The sequence below is a fragment of the Aquila chrysaetos genome, chromosome 5 (assembly GCF_900496995.4).
Source record: "Aquila chrysaetos chrysaetos chromosome 5, bAquChr1.4, whole genome shotgun sequence".
Lineage (NCBI taxonomy): Eukaryota > Metazoa > Chordata > Aves > Accipitriformes > Accipitridae > Aquila > Aquila chrysaetos.
In genome coordinates, this window is record NC_044008.1 from 67,788,406 (window position 1) to 67,805,708 (window position 17,303).

The following is a 17,303-nucleotide window of genomic DNA, read 5'->3' on the forward strand; positions in this document are numbered from 1 at the left end:
TCACGGGGAGAAAGGGCCACGCTACGGCTGTCCGGCACATATACGTGCACCAGCACTGGTGCGTGAGCTCTGTGGCTTGGGGAGTGCTGCTGGGGGGGGGGCTGTGTGGTGGGAGCTGGATGTACACCCCTTTTTCTAGCGAACCAGGGGCTGTGCTTGCCGGCACTCCTCCCGCACAGACACACGGCAGAGCCTGTAGAGGAGAGGGAGCTGCTGCAGCTCACCGCTCTCAGGGTAACCCCCTTCCCCGGCAGCTGGGGGGGGGCATGACTGAGGCTTATGGGGGGTCGTGGGGGTTCCTTCTGCCAGGCCAGCTGTGGGGCCGGCAAACTGAGGCAGGGGTAACCAGGAGGACAGCCTGGGCGGCACCTGGTTTACTAGAAGTTGTGTATGAAGTGCTGCTGACTTGGAGTAGCTGGCAAAAAAGTGAAAACAATCCCTCCCCCCTCCCCCCAATCATTATTTAAACAGTATAAAGGTCTCTGTAAATGTTTAAAACAACAACATAGTTGGGAGGGGAAGGAGGAAAGACAAACAAGTTTGCTGTTTCAGCTTCACAGAAACAGATCTTAATTTTTGGCAGGGTTTTATTCATCCAGAGGATCCAGCTGCCAACACGCTTCGGGAGGCTCCAAATTCATAATCGCTTCCCTAACATCTTCCTCCAAGAGGCTGCAGTTTGGCACGGGTGCCACCTTTGATGTTTGCATTTGGCCAGCACCTTGTGCTGTAGGATCCCGGTTCGTGGCCAGGGCATGTATGGTAGGAGTCAGTGGCTGTGAGTGCTCCCAATGATGTTTTTCTTTCCCACACCTGAGGTTCACAGTGGTCAGAGCTCAGCAGGAACCAGGGAGCTCAAAGGAGCAAGGTGCTGTGGGCTGGCTGACTGCTGGGGTACCTTGCCTGCATGTGAGCAGGGCAGGAATCAGGAGCCCCTCTTTCCCCTGAGCACCTCTCTCAGGAGATGGGAGCTTCCAGTTCCTGACCCACCGCCCCTCCTCCTCATCTGCCTTGGTAGAACTACCAGCACCTGGTGCATTACCACAACAGAAACCCTATGTAATTTCTGTTTAAATACACAGCTGGCAACATGACTTTAACTAATTCAGCTTTTTGCTGTTGAAGAGCTGGAGCTGTATCCTGGTTTGGCTCCAGGCTGAGGGGGACTTGATCTGAAGCCCTGGGTATTGCAGGTTGCTGGAGATCAGTGGCTGCTCTGGGTCCCAGATCCCAAGCCCTGGAGCATCTGCTCTGGAGCAGGACCATCATCTGTGTGGGATCTCAGGGGAAGGGGGGCATCCTTCTCAGCATGGGGGAGACCGTGGGCTGGGAAAATGAGGGTACATCTGTGAGGAGGACCTATGAGAACAAGGTCCCTGGGGAGCAGAGGAGGACGGTACTCCCCCGGTCGCCAGCCCCCAGTCAGGCCTAGTTTCTGCCCAGTCCCACCTGCTCTGCTCCTGCCCACCCAGGGAAAGGGCTTGTGCTCCTGCCCAGTCTTGTGTTTGTCCCGGTTTCCTTCTGGCCCAATCCTGCTTGCCCCCATGCCAAGCTGTGGGGTATATATCACCTCAGCATCCATAGCTGGGTAGCTTTCTGCTGTGAGATGTCTCTGCTGTGAGTTGCTTTGGCTGCTGTGTGCAACCTGTATTGCTATAGAAATGTGCTCTGATCTGCTGTATTTGCTCTACAGTCTCTAGAATTATGTTTGTTCGGTCTGTTCAGTCTGACAATGGTTCTGAGCTGTGATCTGAAGATGCTGTTTCCAGAGAAGCTCAAATACCTGTTGGGTGGCTTAAGAAGTTGGCCTTGCTGCTGCTGACTTGCGTGTGGCTGTACCTCTGTGCAGATACACAAGGGAAGATGTATGTGGTGGTTCCTCATACAGCTAGTCCCAGCCTGGCTGTTGCTGCTTCTGTTGCTGGAGTGACCTGATCAAAAGTAGAAAGACTGAGCTCAGCTGGGCTGGCTTAGCTCTTGAGCAGGGCTGCTTCTGTTGCCTGGGGCTTCATGCAGTTTGGTGGGGGAAAACCCTGATATTACTTTCAACCAAAGCCTGAAGTGATGCGAGGGACTGGCCTGCTTGTGTGCTGTCCTGCCTCTCTGAATTCCTGTTCTAGTTAAATCAGTAACTGCCCACAGACAGCACCAGGAAAAGCTGTTGCTGGGGTCTCCTTTGCTTTTCTAACTTCAGCCAGCTCCTATGCAGAACCTACACTGAGATAAAAGAGACTGACACAGTGTGAAACCTTCCTCCTCTTCAGCAGATGGTGTTTACGACAGTGGACTTTGCTTGTGTTGTTATAACAGAATGGCCTGGTCTAGCCAAGAAACGGAAGGAGAAGCTGCAGTCTAGGCTTGCTGAGACTGGCTTGCTGTGTAAACCTGGACTGAAAGCCTGGATCATAAATGAACTCTTGCTTTTTCAAGGATCAGACTTTTCTGCCATGTTCAACTTACAAGCTAAGGTGCTGTCATGACTTGCCTGCAGCCAGTAGCTCTAGTCACTCCGCAGCATTCACGGCCATCTCCCAGGACTCTCAGTGACCAAAGTTGTGATGCATACTGCAATGTGAACTTCATGTTACCTTCACAGAAAACATAAATGCATCTTAACTGGGGTTAACCTGGTGTCACTGCCTTAGGCTTTAGCAGATCAGTGCTACATCTGTCCTAGCTGTGAACTCTACATGTTTCATGCCTAAAAATCCTCGTGGTTGCAGAAACAGTGCCCTTACTTGAGTGAATCACTGAGATGGTGTGAGTTATTGGCTGGTACTGCTACTGCCTGAGCCTGTTCCAGCATATTCTGCTAAAATGATGCACTGAGAAGGTAAAGCTGAACCTCCATCAGGCCCATTGCTGTCAGACTGAGACTGCTGAGCACTAACTGCAATGGGAACTTTCAAGATAAATCTTGGTATCAATCAGGGTGAACAAGAAAAAGCATATGGCCTTGATATTGTCTGAAGGCTGCCTTCTGCATCGTGACTGAGGGTGGAACCTGGTTACCAGCAAAAAACAGGTGTCAGCTGGTATAAGCCCTCCAAGAGTTACCAATATTTCTGACTTTATTCTATCTATCACGTTCAAGATGTGAGCAAACACAGAGCAAGCGTTGTTCCTTCAGCTGGAAGGGCCAAGAGACCATGTGCTCTAAGGCTGCTTGTGTGTCTCAGCTGGTCCCAGGACTCCAGAAAGTCTTTCCTCAACTCCCTTCTGGCTATCTCTGACCATGTCCCTGCTCCCAAGTAATGCTGCTGCTCCCGAAGCATTGCTGGAGCTCTGCCTGACTGCATCAGCTACCTGAGCTGCTTTGCTCCTTACTCCTCCAAGTAACCAGAGACTCTGTATGTGAGTCTTTAGCCTGCATTGAAAACCCTCCTGAGCCACAGCAATCTGAGAAGAAACTGATGAGCACGGCAGAGAGACTATTGCAGGCTCTGTCCCACATTTGGTTAATACCTGGGAGAGATATTAACCTTCATGGGGAAAGGGGTTATGTACATCTGCCAGCTCTGCTATTCAAGCATGCAGCAATCCCATGGACATAGACACCTCCACCTGAAATCTGAGAGCCAGCTCAGCCCATGCAACCCCTGTGTGCATCCCTCCTCACTAGTCTGACTCTGATAGCACCAGGCTTTGTCACGGCTCTTGGAGACAAACCTCACTTAGCCCTGACAAGCCTGAAAAGCTCTTTCATATCAAGGCATGTGTAAACTCAGTGTGTCCCATATCGGCACCATCTACCTGCCTCTATCCTTCCTGGTTACAATAGGCACAACAGGCCTTGACAGGTAGGAGGGCACTGGGCACAGTTGGACTTGGATGCTGGGGCTGAGAAGGGTCAGCCAGAGTACACTCTTTCCCACAGCATTCTGTCTTCAGCTAAAGAAGAGATCTCTCTTTAGCTCCTCTTTCACTCAAAGCTTTCAAAGTGGTACCGTATGGATGCTATCATGATGTTCATTAGTCTCTTGTCTGAGCCCCCTCATGCTGCAAAAATCCCTGGAGGGGATGAGCTGGAGTGGGATGGGTTTTGCTGCAGCTGAGCTCTGGTGTTTTTTCCCTTGGGGTTTCAAGAAGTTTTGTTCCATCCATGAGAAGTGCCAGGCATCAGGGGAAGATTTGTTTCTTGGCAGCTGTTCCCATTTTGCTTTAGAAAACCAATGCTTTGCTAGGAATGCACCGTGTCTAAAATTCCTCTGGGCTGCTCAGGTCAAATAGCAAATAGCAGCAATAGGGCAAATGGGGGCCGGGAGAGCAGTTTTGCTCAGCAGAGAGCAAACAGGAGGGCTGAGCCCTTTCCTTTCCCTTTCATCCTCCCCTGAACCAAAAAGCAGGAGCTGAGCAGTTTGAGGGAGAGGAGGAAGCTGGGGGTTAGCAGACTGCCTGCCTCCCACCTCTGGCAGCCACACAGCACAAGCATGCAGGCTTGGCTCTGCCTGTACCTGCTCTGGGGAGCTCTGGCATTGTCAGCCTTGTTGCTTTTGAGGTGGTGTCTGATCCCCCTGGAGAACAGACCACGGTCTCTCCATTTGTTTTGCAGAGGGCTCAGGGAAGCTTTCAGGATCAGAGGTTTAAACAAGGGGTGTGATGAGCAGTGACAGTTTGGGAAAAACACAAGCAGTAAAAGGTTTTGATACTGTCAGAGAACACGACAGGCAAGTTCACAGCCCCTGCAGGCCTTTGGCTTCTTGTTTTCTTTTGCCAAACGGGGAAAGCAATCCTGTGCGGTGACAGAGTCACAGGCGGTGACCCTGTGGCAGGCAGGGCAGAGCTAGAGATGCTGAGAGCAAAGCAGAAAGCCTAGGCAGGGGCTGGGAGCGGGGAGGTGACCTGCAGGGGTTAGGGAAGCTGGGCACCTCTTTTTTGGGGTGGATGCTGTGAGGCATCTGGAAACTCGGCTCCTCCAGTGTGCTTAGCTCCATCCACTGCACCCTGGATGCTGATGTTGCTCTCAGGGCATCTCTTTCTGCTGCTCAGGGGCTGCCAGGGCTGAGAGGACCTCTGGGGCTAGAGAGGTGGGGGGAGAGGTGCAGGCAGCCCAAAGCCTGCCTCCTTGCCCTTCACCAGCTGACGGTGCCGGGACTGAGGATCGGGTCACACCTGCCCAGCGAGCCCTGGGTGAGTGGTGAGCGCAGCGTGGACACAGCCCTAATGCTCCAGCCCCTCGATGCCACTGCAAAATGGGTCGCCCCATCAAAACAGACCTTGCCTTGTTCCCAGATTAAAAGAGGGGGTTGTGTGATAAAAAACTGCAGCTGGTTTCTCTAATCTCCCACCAGTGTCTGCATTAACTCTCAAGACAGTGACTTCCTTGATGCTGGGCAATTTTTTTCTGTGCACGCATCTAGCTAATCAATTAAGTTTCTCAGCAGCTTCCTCCAGCATTCAGGCTTGGAGAGTGGAAGGAATTTGTTATTCTAGGCACTGCTGGAGAGGCATGAACTGTACTAAAAGCAAATTGGTTGCGCTTTCCAAGCACTGACACTCTTCACTCACAGCTTGGCTTTCGGGTCCTCCTCTCTCAACCTTCTCCCTGCTCTCCTGAACACCTCTAGGTGCAGCTCTGGTCCGACCAGCTCAGACAGAGCTGGCCTGAGGCACATCTGCTCAGCCCTACGCTGCACCCTGCTGCGGTGGGGCAGGGTGCTGGGGATGCTCTGTTTCCCGAGCAGAGACATGGACATTTTCTTTGGGGTAGGGTCTTTGTACAGCAGGTCAGTTTGGCTGTACAAGGGCTTAATGCTGCTGGATTGCCTCTCGCCTGCTTTCCCAGCTGTAGCTGGTACAAGCTGGCAAGGCTGGGTACCACACTGCAGTCATGGGGACATGCCGGGGCAGGTTGGTTTGTCTGTTAGTTTAGCCCTCTGCTAAAAAAATATTCTCTCTTGATGCTTTCTTTCCTTTTCCCATCTTTTTTTCCTCCTTCTTCATTGTTGTTCCTTGCCCTGCCCAGGCGTGGTCCTCCCCATATGGGAGGGAGATGCTATGTGATGTATTCACATCCGTCCCAGTAACCTTGGGCTTTGCGGAGCTGAGCACTGAGCCGAGAAATGGAAGAGGAAGGATCCAGCAGGGTGGGTGGAGGCACCAAGAAATATGGGATATTTGGGGTGATCTTGGGAAGATTTATGGATGGTCGAGAGGAACCGCATCTCCTGCCAGCCCAGCTACACCCTGGCTCTCTGCTAGTGGGAATGGGGATATTTTTAATGTGTGTTTAGCAATACAATGGCTTAAGCATGAGAGCGGCAGGATTGCCGGAGTCAGGAGGGCCGCAGAGGTTTGTTAGGAGCTCAGCCAGTTGTGTAAAACTCCTTACTCCCCACACTTTGGCCTGTCAGGATATACGCACGCATCCTCCCAGGCCAAGGAAAACTTGGCCTAAGCAGAGCAGAGCAGAGCTGCTGTTGTGCTGTTGGCCGGGTGGCTGACGGGTAGGGATGGCCATAGCTTGAATCCAGCCTGGCCTGGAGGTGAGCAAGGTCTTTTCCATTAGGTGCTGCCTGGCAGCCTCGGTGATGCCTGCTCAAAGGCTTCCCTGTGGGCTTGTTGCCCCAGCATGACATCCTGCTTAGAAATCTCAGCAGAGAGGATAAGGAGGAACTGGGTGGAGAAAATGACCCATGCTTTCAGAGGGTTACCTTTATCAGCAAGAGCATTTCAGCCACCTCTAGTCCTGTTCTCCACAGCAAGATAACCTGGTGCTTGCTGCTGGCATTGCTTCTGTAGGATAAATCCCATAGATGTTCTGCTTGGGAAGTAATTTGGCAAACCAGGAAAGAGAACCCAGGATGCCTGCTACCAGTCTTCTTTCCAAGCCATTACACAATACTACTCTGGGGTTAACAAACTAAAAACATCTGGGAATAATCAAAGCTATTTAGGCTCTGGGAAAGCATGGCTGGAGAAAGTTTGAAGGAAGCAACTTGAAAGCTCAGCATTGTTGAAAACAGTCTGGAAGCCCTGGAAATTAAAACTAGGGTAACATCTACGAAGAGCGAGGAAGTATCAAGAGAAGGATCTAATATCCTCTGAGGAACAGAGAGGAGCCAGAATGAATTGTAATGCTAGAGCCTCTACTAAGCTACGGGGCATTAAATATTGCTTTGGAACAAACAGATCTGCCTTTCCTGTGGTTTCCACTGGCAAGGGAGCAGAGGGAAAGACCAGGGGTCTGTTTTAAAAACAGCCTAGGGAGTGGAAGTACAATTTAATGACCGATAATCACAATCCTCCAAAAGCCTGGTAATGCCGATGCAGAGCCTGCAGTGAGCAGTAACTGCCAGGGCTGGCTCAGGGAGGATGCAGGGCACGCAGTGGACGTTCAGGGCCAAATTGCATCCCTGGCAGGGTGCCACCAGCTGTGGCAGAGAGAAATGTAACCCGCGGGCTTTGCTTCCCAAGCGGCAGGATGCGTGCTTGGTCTGGCTGTTGGCATTGCCACGGGAGGGGGAACGGGATGGATCGTGGTTCCTGAGACGCATTCCCCACAGAAGGTGCCAGTGCCTTGCTGCTTCCCACTGTGGGGAGCGTGCTCAGGCCTCCTCTGGGGTGGCAGCTCAGATGACCATGGGATCATCCTCTGAGCCTGGTGGATAACCCAGGGCTGGCAGCTGGAAACACTCTCCGTGGGGATGTCCGGCCAACAGCAGGGACTGTGGCACTCTGCGTGCTTGCTGAGCTACCTGCAGCACTGACCTTGCTCCTTTTGCAGGAGCCTGGGGGGACTGCTTCCCTGGAGTGACTCAGAGAAAGGCCATGGAGCCAGCTCTTATCGATGGACATTCCCTCTTCTAGCATCACTGGGGAGGCAAGGCTGTTGCTGGGAAATCTCGCTTCTGCTGATTTATAAGAGCTTTCATCTTGAAAGGCCTCTCTCAGTGCTTTCCTTTCCTTCTTCTACCAGTTTACATCTCCTCCTACTTCTGTCCCCGGCTGGGTCTGGGGTACGAGTCCCCAACGTCTCTAAGAGATGGAAAAGCAGCCTGGGCATGGGGATGGTGGGCACACTGGAGGAAGGACAACGGGACAACCAGCCATCGCGGGAGCCATGGAAATGGTTAAAGATTTGGGGAGTCCAGATCTGCTGCATCTTCTGTGACAATCTGGCCTCCCCAGCATCCTTGTAAATGAGAAACCGCATAAGCCTCACACTCTATTATTGCTACGGAGCATTAGAGTCTCTCATTTAGGATAAACATTCTCATCTCCAGCAGAGCATGAATAACATTAAATGAGATAGTTAAAATGTTTCAGGCCAATTATAGCCCTGGTGTAACTTCGGCAGAGTTACACCAGGGATTAATTTGATCCGGAGAGCTCTGCCTCCTGTTCTGAACTGGGATTCCAGTGTGGGTAATTACATCCTGCCTCTCTGCACTTCCTTTGGAGTTTTAATTGGGTTGAATGGACCAAATCCGCAGCAAGTGTAAATCAGTGTAATTGAGCTCTCTCTGGAGAGGAACCCTGCTGATTTACACCCTCAAATCTGGGCCAGCCTTCTCCATTTCCTCTCTGCCAGGCTCCAGCTGCAGGCTGCCCAGTGAAGGGCAGCACGGGCTGAGGTTGGTGCAAGGAAACTGCCAGCACCAGCCTTCCTGCAAAGGACTCAACTTCTGCTCTTTTCTTCAGAGAGTCGCCAAATTTCCAAACTGCTACTAAGAGCCGAGAGAGCTCTGCTCTGCCTCTCTGCCGTGTTAGTGCAGGTCAGGTCTGCTCTGGGGTGCAGGCAGCCCAGCGCGGGTGCACAGCAGCCTGCACCCTGCTGTACCTTCTGCTGGTAAACCCATCACCCTGATATCGTGGTGGGGGGATCGGCCCTCACCTCCCAGCCTGGATCCCACACCGGGCTCCTTGTGCGCTGAGACAGGCAGCTGGACTGTGTCCCTCTTCCACTTCCCAGCCCTCTCAGTAAATCAGCGTTAATGAGGGACATTTGACCCTCTCTTTCCCTGAACAGCCTTAAGAAGCATTTTTGTTCCATGAGATAGTTAAGAAACTTGAAGCAATTTCCTCCCCCTGCTTCTACTGTAGTTTTTTGGATGGGGGTTGGGTTTTTTTTTTTTTTGAGAAAAGGAAAAGTTATAGGGCACAAGCAGCCTTTAGCATGCCTCAGAAGCGGAAGCAGAGGGGAGGCAGCAGTGTCTGATACAGAGGGGATGGAGCAAACAGGGCAGTCAAGATGGGGTGACCCCAGCCCTGCTCCACTTGGTCCATCAGAGTGACCATGTGTGCAACTGAGACAGGAGAATCAGAGCTGGGAAAGTGCACTCGCTGGCTGTAATTAGGAATTTAATTGCAAGGCGTTATCTCACTGAGTTGGAGCCTATACAGAACCATATGTCCTCCATAGCCAATTGTATACAGGGGCAATGGTGGAGGGAAGGGTGCTGGGAACGGTCTCCCTCACAGATTTCCAGGACTTTCTGCTGCTGTGTGGTCCCTTTCCCTTCTCACAGAGAAATGATGAAAACAGACAGTCAGATAAACCCTGGGGAGCTGGGCCCGAGAAGGCCCCACAGCTTCCCCCCTTCCTCCAGGCTGTGTGGGACTGCTGGTCCCACACCACCTCCACCCCCCCCAGCTCGGTGTAGCCCCCTCCCTGTTTCATTTCCCTTTTGGTTTTTCCCAAATTGTATTTTAGTGGGGACAGAGATGGAAAGAAGAAGAGCATAGATGTCACAATCCTTCCTTCCTCCTCAAACAAACTGCATCTACTCAGCAGGAACATGACAGTGGGACCACGACGGTGGGACCATGTCCTTCAGCCTCCTGGCCACGAGGAGACCATCAGCATCCCATCCCTCGGAGAACCGCTGGTGACACCGTGCCTGGCCCGTGAGGGCTGTCACTAGCAATTCTGTGTTTCTCGTAAAGCGGAGGGTGGTTTTGGCCGGCAGAGAGGACACAGTAAACAAGGTTAAGCGAATTCCCACTCCCACCCACCAAGGGCCTTCTGGGACCATCACAAATCTCAGCGCAGACAGCAAACACCTCATCGCGGCCAGCAACCCTTGTGCAGCCGCTTGCTACAGGCAGACTTGCCCGCTCTTAGCTCAGCGGCTGGCTGCGGCTGATTGAGTAAATAAAGAACATTTCTCACGAAATCCACCCTCTCGGAGGTCCCCAGGCAGAGAGCTGGCCTTTCCATGGCTCAGGAAACCTTTATCCCCCAAATCTATAACACCCCCGTGCAGTCGATTTAGCAAGCGATGTTTGCACACCCAGGTTTGCAGTGCAGTGACCCTGTTCCCGGCAGCACCGTGACATTTGCAGGCACCATTTCCAGCTGGCCCCATGTTGTCCTTTCTGGGATTTTTTGTGTGCTAGTCCAGATGGGGAGAAAGGTCGGAGTTACTGCTGGCAAGTTCCAGACTGAAATCTGGATTTTCCCTAAGTCCAGGATGACTGTGCCTGGACTAAGATTGCAAATTTGGGCTCCAGTCAGCTACCCTCAGCAGGTTACACTAGGCTTTGCTCCTAGTCTTTGGGTCTATCATAGCTCCAGCATATGCGCATCTTTCTTGGGGCTCCTCTCCATCCCATTTCTGACCCTGCAGATCCTCCTTGTTGCTCATCACTGCCCACCCAGAGCTGAGCAGCCTCAGCCCTGATGCCTCCTCTGCAGCTAAGCCCCCAACCTTTCTTTTCCCTTAAATCAATACATAAAAGCCATGTTACAGCAATACCAGCATATCAGGGGAGTGCAGGTGATTTATATCATCTGAGGAGCTGATTCTGCTTGTGAGACTTCAATCCTGAAAAGCTTTTGTCTTTCCAGCCCCCAATCTCTTCTGCGCTGCCTTCAGCGCATGTACATTGTATTCACCCCCTGACCCCCCCCTTCCTGGCGTTATTGACTCTCCATCTTGCTTTTAATCTGCTATAAAATGAAGGCAGCTCCAGGTAAAACAGCAGTTTTATTCTTCCTGATCATAATATTTCCTTTACCAAAAAGAAGAAAAAAAATTGTTTAAAGTGAGTTGAGGTTGTAAAGGCTTAATTTAAAAGCTTCAGGGGGGGAAAATCTATTAGGAAAACTCTACAGGCATTTGTGAAATTCTCACTGTGGAGAACCAAGCCACTGGGAACTCTTGTCCATATGTCTGGCCTTACCTTGGTGGCGGGGAGGTGACCCTACAGCCCCAGGATGGGGAGAAGGTGCTGCCATCAGCCAGGAGCATCCCAGGCAGGAGCCATGTCCCAGACTTCTTCCCTACTGATGCTGATCAGCTGCTCTCCTTCCCCCATTGCTGTGTCCTGATCGTGGCTGCCAGTGGCGGTCGGCTTTCAGAAAGGAGCAAACAGCCTGTTCTGGGTGCAAAGGGGGTGTGTTTGGCACTGAAAATTCATTCCAGCCATGGTGAGGCCGGCGCAACTGTGCCCACAGAAAGGATTCTGCTGTGCGACTACTTCACTCGCCAAAAAAGCAAAGACCTGTCTCCTTCTGCCTCACATGTATTGGCAAAAGCTTTGGGAACTGCTTTTTCAGTTAGGTTGAAGCTGATGTTTGCAAGTTCATTGGTCCCAATGACTGATCAATATATGCTGATAGACTTTTCCCATCAGAACATTTATTTTTCCAACAGGACACCGAGTTCTCAAACAAATGAAGGCTTGCACAAGAAATCGTCTGCCTCAGTTTTGGCAGCAAACAGAAAACAGGAATATTTTTCTTTATTCTAAAACCAAATTTTTGTGGCTAAATAGAGCCAAAAATATATCTCCCCCCCTCTTCACCCAGACACGAGACATCTCTGAATGCCGAAAGCAACTCTTCCCCGCCGCAAATGGACCAAATAAACCCAGCACGAGACTGGTGCTTAGCAGAAACAGATGCGCCTCTAATGCTGTCATCTACAGCAAGCTGCGTCTGCAAACTGATCTTTTATTAATGTATTTATATAGAAGGGAAAGCTGCAGAGAGTGTGTGAACCCCACTGCCGGGAGCAGGACGCCAGATCGCCCCAGGTCCACAGGCTGTGTTACGGCTTGCAGAGGGCATCGCCGTGGGGTTGCCGGCCACCTCCCAGGGCTCAGCCTTAAAGGCAGGCAAATTTCTTTTCTGCACCAGCATTTAGCCCAGTGCCTGGTCCTCCCTGAGCTGCAGGAGGGGACCCAGGGTGATACGGGTTCATCGGCTTGCGGGTCGATGTCGTGGGTTGTTTTGCCGGGGGTTTCAGCGTGTGCCGAGGCCAGGATGTGCTGGGTGCCGACTGCAGCAAGCAGGGGAGCTGCAGGAGGAGAAGGAGTCATCGTTAATTGTTTGCTGAGAGCTGGGACAGATGGGGTTATGAGCCTTGGGGGATCTGCTGAAGGTAAGGCAGGGCAGGGTGAGCCCCTGAGCTGCTCACAAGCATTCAGCAGTGCCTTGTAGTCTGGGCGGGAATTAGGAAAGACAGCCCTGGCCTCAGTTCCCCCCAAACCCCACACACATGCCCCAGCCCAGGCCAGCATCCCCTCACCTTTGACACCAAAGGTTTCCTCCTGGGGCCAAGACAGCGGTGTGAGTTGCCCTACCTTTGCTAGGAGCTGCAGATGGACAGCCTGGAGCCTGCCCTCACTCTCTGGGGTCACTGTGCAGGACACAAAGCAACGTCAGTCCCAAATCCCCATGTCACATGCACCCCATCCCCACTCCAGCTGGACCACCACCGGCTCTGCTGCCTTTTCTGTCCCTACGAGACACTCGGCATCCAGGGTGGGAGGCCACAGAGGAAGGGCTGAATGTACCCTCACCTGGGTACTGAGCTGCTATTGAAAGTGATGGAAAAATGGTCTTTTCCCTTCCAATGGCCGTTTGGGCTCTAATTTCGTTTCCCCCAGAGTGAGCCACTTTTCTAGCGCCTTCACAGCCTCACCAGTAGGCAAAAAGAGACCTGGATGAAATCCTGGGTGAAACAGGAAGAAACCACCATTAAAAACCAACATTAAAATGTGGGGTCTGTAAGGAGGGCAGAAAGGCAAAGACCAGGCTTTTTACCCCAAGCTAGCACTTTATTTCCACAATTTCCCCAAAGCTGCATCTATCCCAGATAACTGCTACATCCCACCTGGCTTTTACTCCGAAGCAGTGTTATGTGGCGCGAGGGTCAGAGCCAGCCTCTCCTCTGGTCTCTTCCTCTCCCTCGGGATGCCTGGGGACAGAGAAGATGGGGTGAGCTGTGGGAGGGGTGCCGATTGCAGCCCTTTCTAAATGAAAGCAAAAACTTGCTGCAAGCTTTGCATCGAAGGAGCTGAGCCCTCGGTAACAACAAAAACCTCCTTTTCCCCATGTCCCCCCCAGGCTCTTCAAAGCAGTGTGCAGCAGGCAGGGGTCAATGTCCCTTGCAGGGGGACCAAGCACCTCAGCTCAAGTCTCACAAGGAATTCCTGCAGCACAGTTTAGCCTGGAATATGCTGGTTTTATCCAACAATTCTTTTTTTCTTTTTTGCTAGGAAATAAATAAATTATGCAAGTCTTCCGTCACCCACTCTCCCCAACCAGCTGTCCCTTTATCACGGCCCATCCTTCCCCTGGGCTTTGGAACTGGGTCAGTGAGCAACATCCAGCAGCAGTTGCTTCCCACTGAAATTCATAGAAAGCAGATATGGCCCCGGGTGCTTTTGAGTGGCCCAGCTTTGCCTTTTCGGCACGAGTCTCAGCCAGCCCGGAGCGGGTGGCTGGAGGAGCAGGCGATGCCCAAGCACAACCCTCAAAGGGACCCAGGGCTCTGCCAGCAACACTTTCCTGCATCCCTCTGCCTTGCCAGTGCTCATGGCTTTGCATCTTCGCTACCTGGTAGGGGCTGGATGTCTTTGAACATCTATCCCCTGCCAAATTTGGCCGAAATAAGCCAGCAGGCTCGAAAGCCATCTGGGGGAGCAGCCACACGCATGTGTGCATGTACGCACACACACAGCGCGATCGCACAGCACTTAATTGCCTGTGGAAACCAGGCAAAAGAGGGAGAAGCTTTGCCCTGTGATTCTCACCCTTGCTCTGCTTGCAGTATTATTCTCTGCCTGGTTACACCTGATGGTAAAAGGGAATTCGTGCTCGATGGGTTGGGGACCGGGTCTTGGGACAGAGCTCATCTGATCCTAGGGAACATGGCTGAAACAAGTCCAGGAACCCCCTTAAGCTGCCAAAGGAGCCCTGCCGAGACCAGAGAGGTGGGTAAAACCCGTCCCCACCTCCAGATACCCAGCTGGCTTTTCCACTTCTGAAGGACAGCTCCTTTTCAGTGCTAGAATTTGGGGTCACTTTCAATAACTTGCTCAAAAATCAGAAGAAAAAGCTGGAGACGCTCTCTGAGTCACTGGCATGTTGTTACCAAGGACACTAAGGTTCCTGATTTTGAAGAAGAGATTAATTACATTCTACAAATAGACATTTTATCTGCATTGAGGAGCAGCAAGAGCTAGTTCTTTTAGCGTGGCTCATTATGTATCTGCAGGTAGTATTGTGACAGATGTAGGAATCCAGTCATATTGTCACTTGGGTTTAATCATCAGAAAGCTGTCTTCCCTGGGTCAGCTTCTAGTGAGGATTTGTAATATTTACATAGCACTTGGGGCTGGCTTCTTTATTGCCGGAGTCTGTATTCACTCGTCAGTCTCTCATTATGCATGTGCCAGTATTAATTGCATTTAGAAATGAGATTCTAAAGGAGAAGTGAGAGCTATTTAGACCTCCATTCAGCTTGAAAGACAGCAGCCTTCTGTGTGACAGCTCTCGAGATGTTCTTGTGCTCGGCTTTCTCTCCAGCTGAAAAGCAGGTGTTGGAGAGAGTTGGTGTCGGAGCCACTGTATCAGCACTGCCTTTTGTGCATGCCCAGACATTTATATAACCGACAGTATAATGACTCCGCAGAAGTGGCACAGAATTGACCCTTCTGGTACTGGATTCAAACACAGCAAGGTAGAGAGTGGATCTGCTCAGTTGCTATACAGATACAAGGGGGAAAGTGATGCTAAGCCTTATCTCCCATGAAAGAGGGGGGATATTTTCTTGCTGGTGGGTTTGGGGGTTATTTATTGGCTTGGCTGTGCCTGCAGCACTTTAGAGCTGTGTTTGTGGCCTTGCTAATGTATTTAAAGTCGTACAGAAATTCAGCTGACACTTGTCTGTGCATGCCTGCTGCGCGCTGATTGCTCCAGCCCAGAGATGCAGAGCTGTGTGCCGCTGCTGCCGGCTGCCAGCCGTGCCTGGGCGGTGGAAATGAGGAGGTCACGTCCTGCTTCCCGGAGGGGACTAAGCTGGAAGGTTAAATCCAGATGATGCCAAGCTACTGGCTCTGTTTTCCCCAGCCTGAGGTGCAGAGGGTCTGTTCTCGCCTTGCAGCACAGTGTGTGGGGTGCGACGAGGGTGTCCTCGTGGGGGGAGAGATTGGCACAGGCACAAAACGCTCCCTCTCTCCATGGCCCTGGCTCCCAGTCTTAGGAAAATAACCCCTCTGGGGCCTGGGGGATTCATGTCCAGCCTGTTGTGAGGGGGCTGAGAAAGCAGCAGTAAAGGCAAATCCACATATCACTTCCCCAAAGCACATCCTTTGCTTTGCCATAGTCCAGCCCTGCCCCACGAAGCCCCCAACTTCATCCCTCTCCAAGAGCTCTCCATGGAGGACATCTCCCCTCACAGACCTGGCTCTTCCCAGCAGGCTCTTTTGGGTGCTCCTGTACTCCCTTGGGTGCTCACTGCCCTGCATCCCCCCATGCTAGACCAGCACCGAGACCAAACCCCACGCTCCGGGCCAGCGGCATCTCGACCTCCCCAAACCCACATCTCCCTCAGGAGCAGGCGGTGAGCAGCTCCTGCCAGGAAGGGACCGGAGGGGAAGAACGTGAGAAAGGCAAACAGAGCAGACATCTGTAACCAGCCCTGGCCCCCGGCCAGGACCTTCTCTTTAAATATCGCATAAAACAAAGAATAAATCACTGCTTGTTGAGGAAACCCAAGCACCGAAGCCCAAGGAGTCCCCCTTGACCTTCCTGTCCCTTGACGAGGAGGTTAATCCAGGGTAGCGTTTCAGTTTGCTTTTCACCTCCAGCAAGAGGCGGATAGCAGACCCCACAGTCGGGCTGTTAGGAGGAAACCCTTCAAGCCTCTCCTTTCAAGACGGTGGCAGCCAGCTCCAGGAGCCAACCCTAACCCCACAGACCCACGGCTGAGCCCCCCAGCCCTGCGAGTGTGGGCCAAGGACAACCCACGCTGTCCCCGGCAGCTCCAAGGCATATAAATAGAAGACAGGACGTGAAGGAGGTCAAGTGAGCAGGGGATTTCACATAATCTGATCTTGCCTGTGCTGTTCATTTGTGTCCTTTGCCAGGACGCACGCTCTGCATCGCACACGGGGACGTCAGAGCCGGAGGGACGTTCCTGCGCTGAGGCAGCTTTATCCCTTGGAACATGTGGGCTCCTGTCTTTTTCTTCACTGTGAGCTGGTTTTCAGGGATGTCTTTAATCCAGGGGTCATCCAGACCAGTGCACACATGGAGAATCCTGGTCTTTGTTGCTGTATGGGGTCCTAGTGCCTACCCAGCCTGAGCCTGGTCCTCTAACTCAGCAAAATCCAGTTGGATCAAAACCGGGTTGAGGCTCTGGTGCCTCAGGTCACTTTGTGGTCTGGAGGATGCTGCCTGCCCTCCACCATGCCCATCTGAAGCCTCGGTCTGTTCTCCCTTGGTTGCCTGTCCCACTTCTCCCCAGTCCCTGGCCAGCAGCACGTTTTTCTCTTGCTTCTGCTACTTCTCTTTTCCAAAATACAAGAGGCTGGAAACAAATTCTCTCCTGGTATAAAGCTGTCAGTGGAACTGCTCTGATTTATGCCAGCACAGAGCAAGGTGAGCAGATGAATGTCCAAAATAGAGCAAGTAGAAAAACTGTTAATAGCCACTGGTCTTTAATGGTTAGAGCAATTAATCACCAAAAGAACTAATCTAGCAGCCTATGGCTTCTCCCTTGGCTGGTGTCTTTGCATCCGGACCAAGTGCCTGTCTGAAAGCTGCGGCAGGGCTCGGAGGAAGCTTCTCCCAGCTATCCAGCTGTGAGTCTCCCTCATGCTCCCCGCGGCGCTGCGCCATGCCGGGGAGCCCTGGTACTGAGTCCAGCCTCAAGCTGCCGGTGCCGGCGCCAGGCTCACTCTCTCCCCGCGCTGCGTTGCTGTCTCACCAGCTGCACATTGATTGATGATGATGGTGGTGATGATGGCAGGCAGGTGCAAGGTCTGACCAGGCTGTGGGGCCCCCGTTTAGCCGTGGTGGAAGGGCTGGTGATCCTGCCGTGAGTGGAGATAGCCGGGGCAGCCCC

General features: G+C 52.3%; 2 long non-coding RNA genes across 4 annotated transcripts; both read right to left on the reverse strand.

Annotated features, from left to right (window-relative positions):
• Positions 1-569: 569 nt before the first annotated feature.
• LOC115341196 lies at positions 570-11,327 on the reverse strand. Of its 3 annotated transcripts, none has more exons than XR_003923322.2 (3): positions 11,128-11,327; positions 2,461-2,565; positions 570-1,931 (listed from the first exon to the last, which is right to left on the reverse strand). It is a non-coding gene; the product is annotated as an uncharacterized LOC115341196 (long non-coding RNA). The 3 variants fall into 3 exon arrangements; XR_005932375.1 differs by having other exon boundaries at positions 2,461-2,588; XR_005932374.1 differs by lacking the exon at positions 2,461-2,565.
• A 238-nt stretch (positions 11,328-11,565) lies between these two features.
• On the reverse strand, positions 11,566-12,901 carry LOC115341194. The gene is made up of 3 exons (XR_003923315.2): positions 12,751-12,901; positions 12,532-12,587; positions 11,566-12,245 (listed from the first exon to the last, which is right to left on the reverse strand). It is a non-coding gene; the product is annotated as an uncharacterized LOC115341194 (long non-coding RNA).
• Between the last annotated feature and the right edge of the window lie 4,402 nt (positions 12,902-17,303).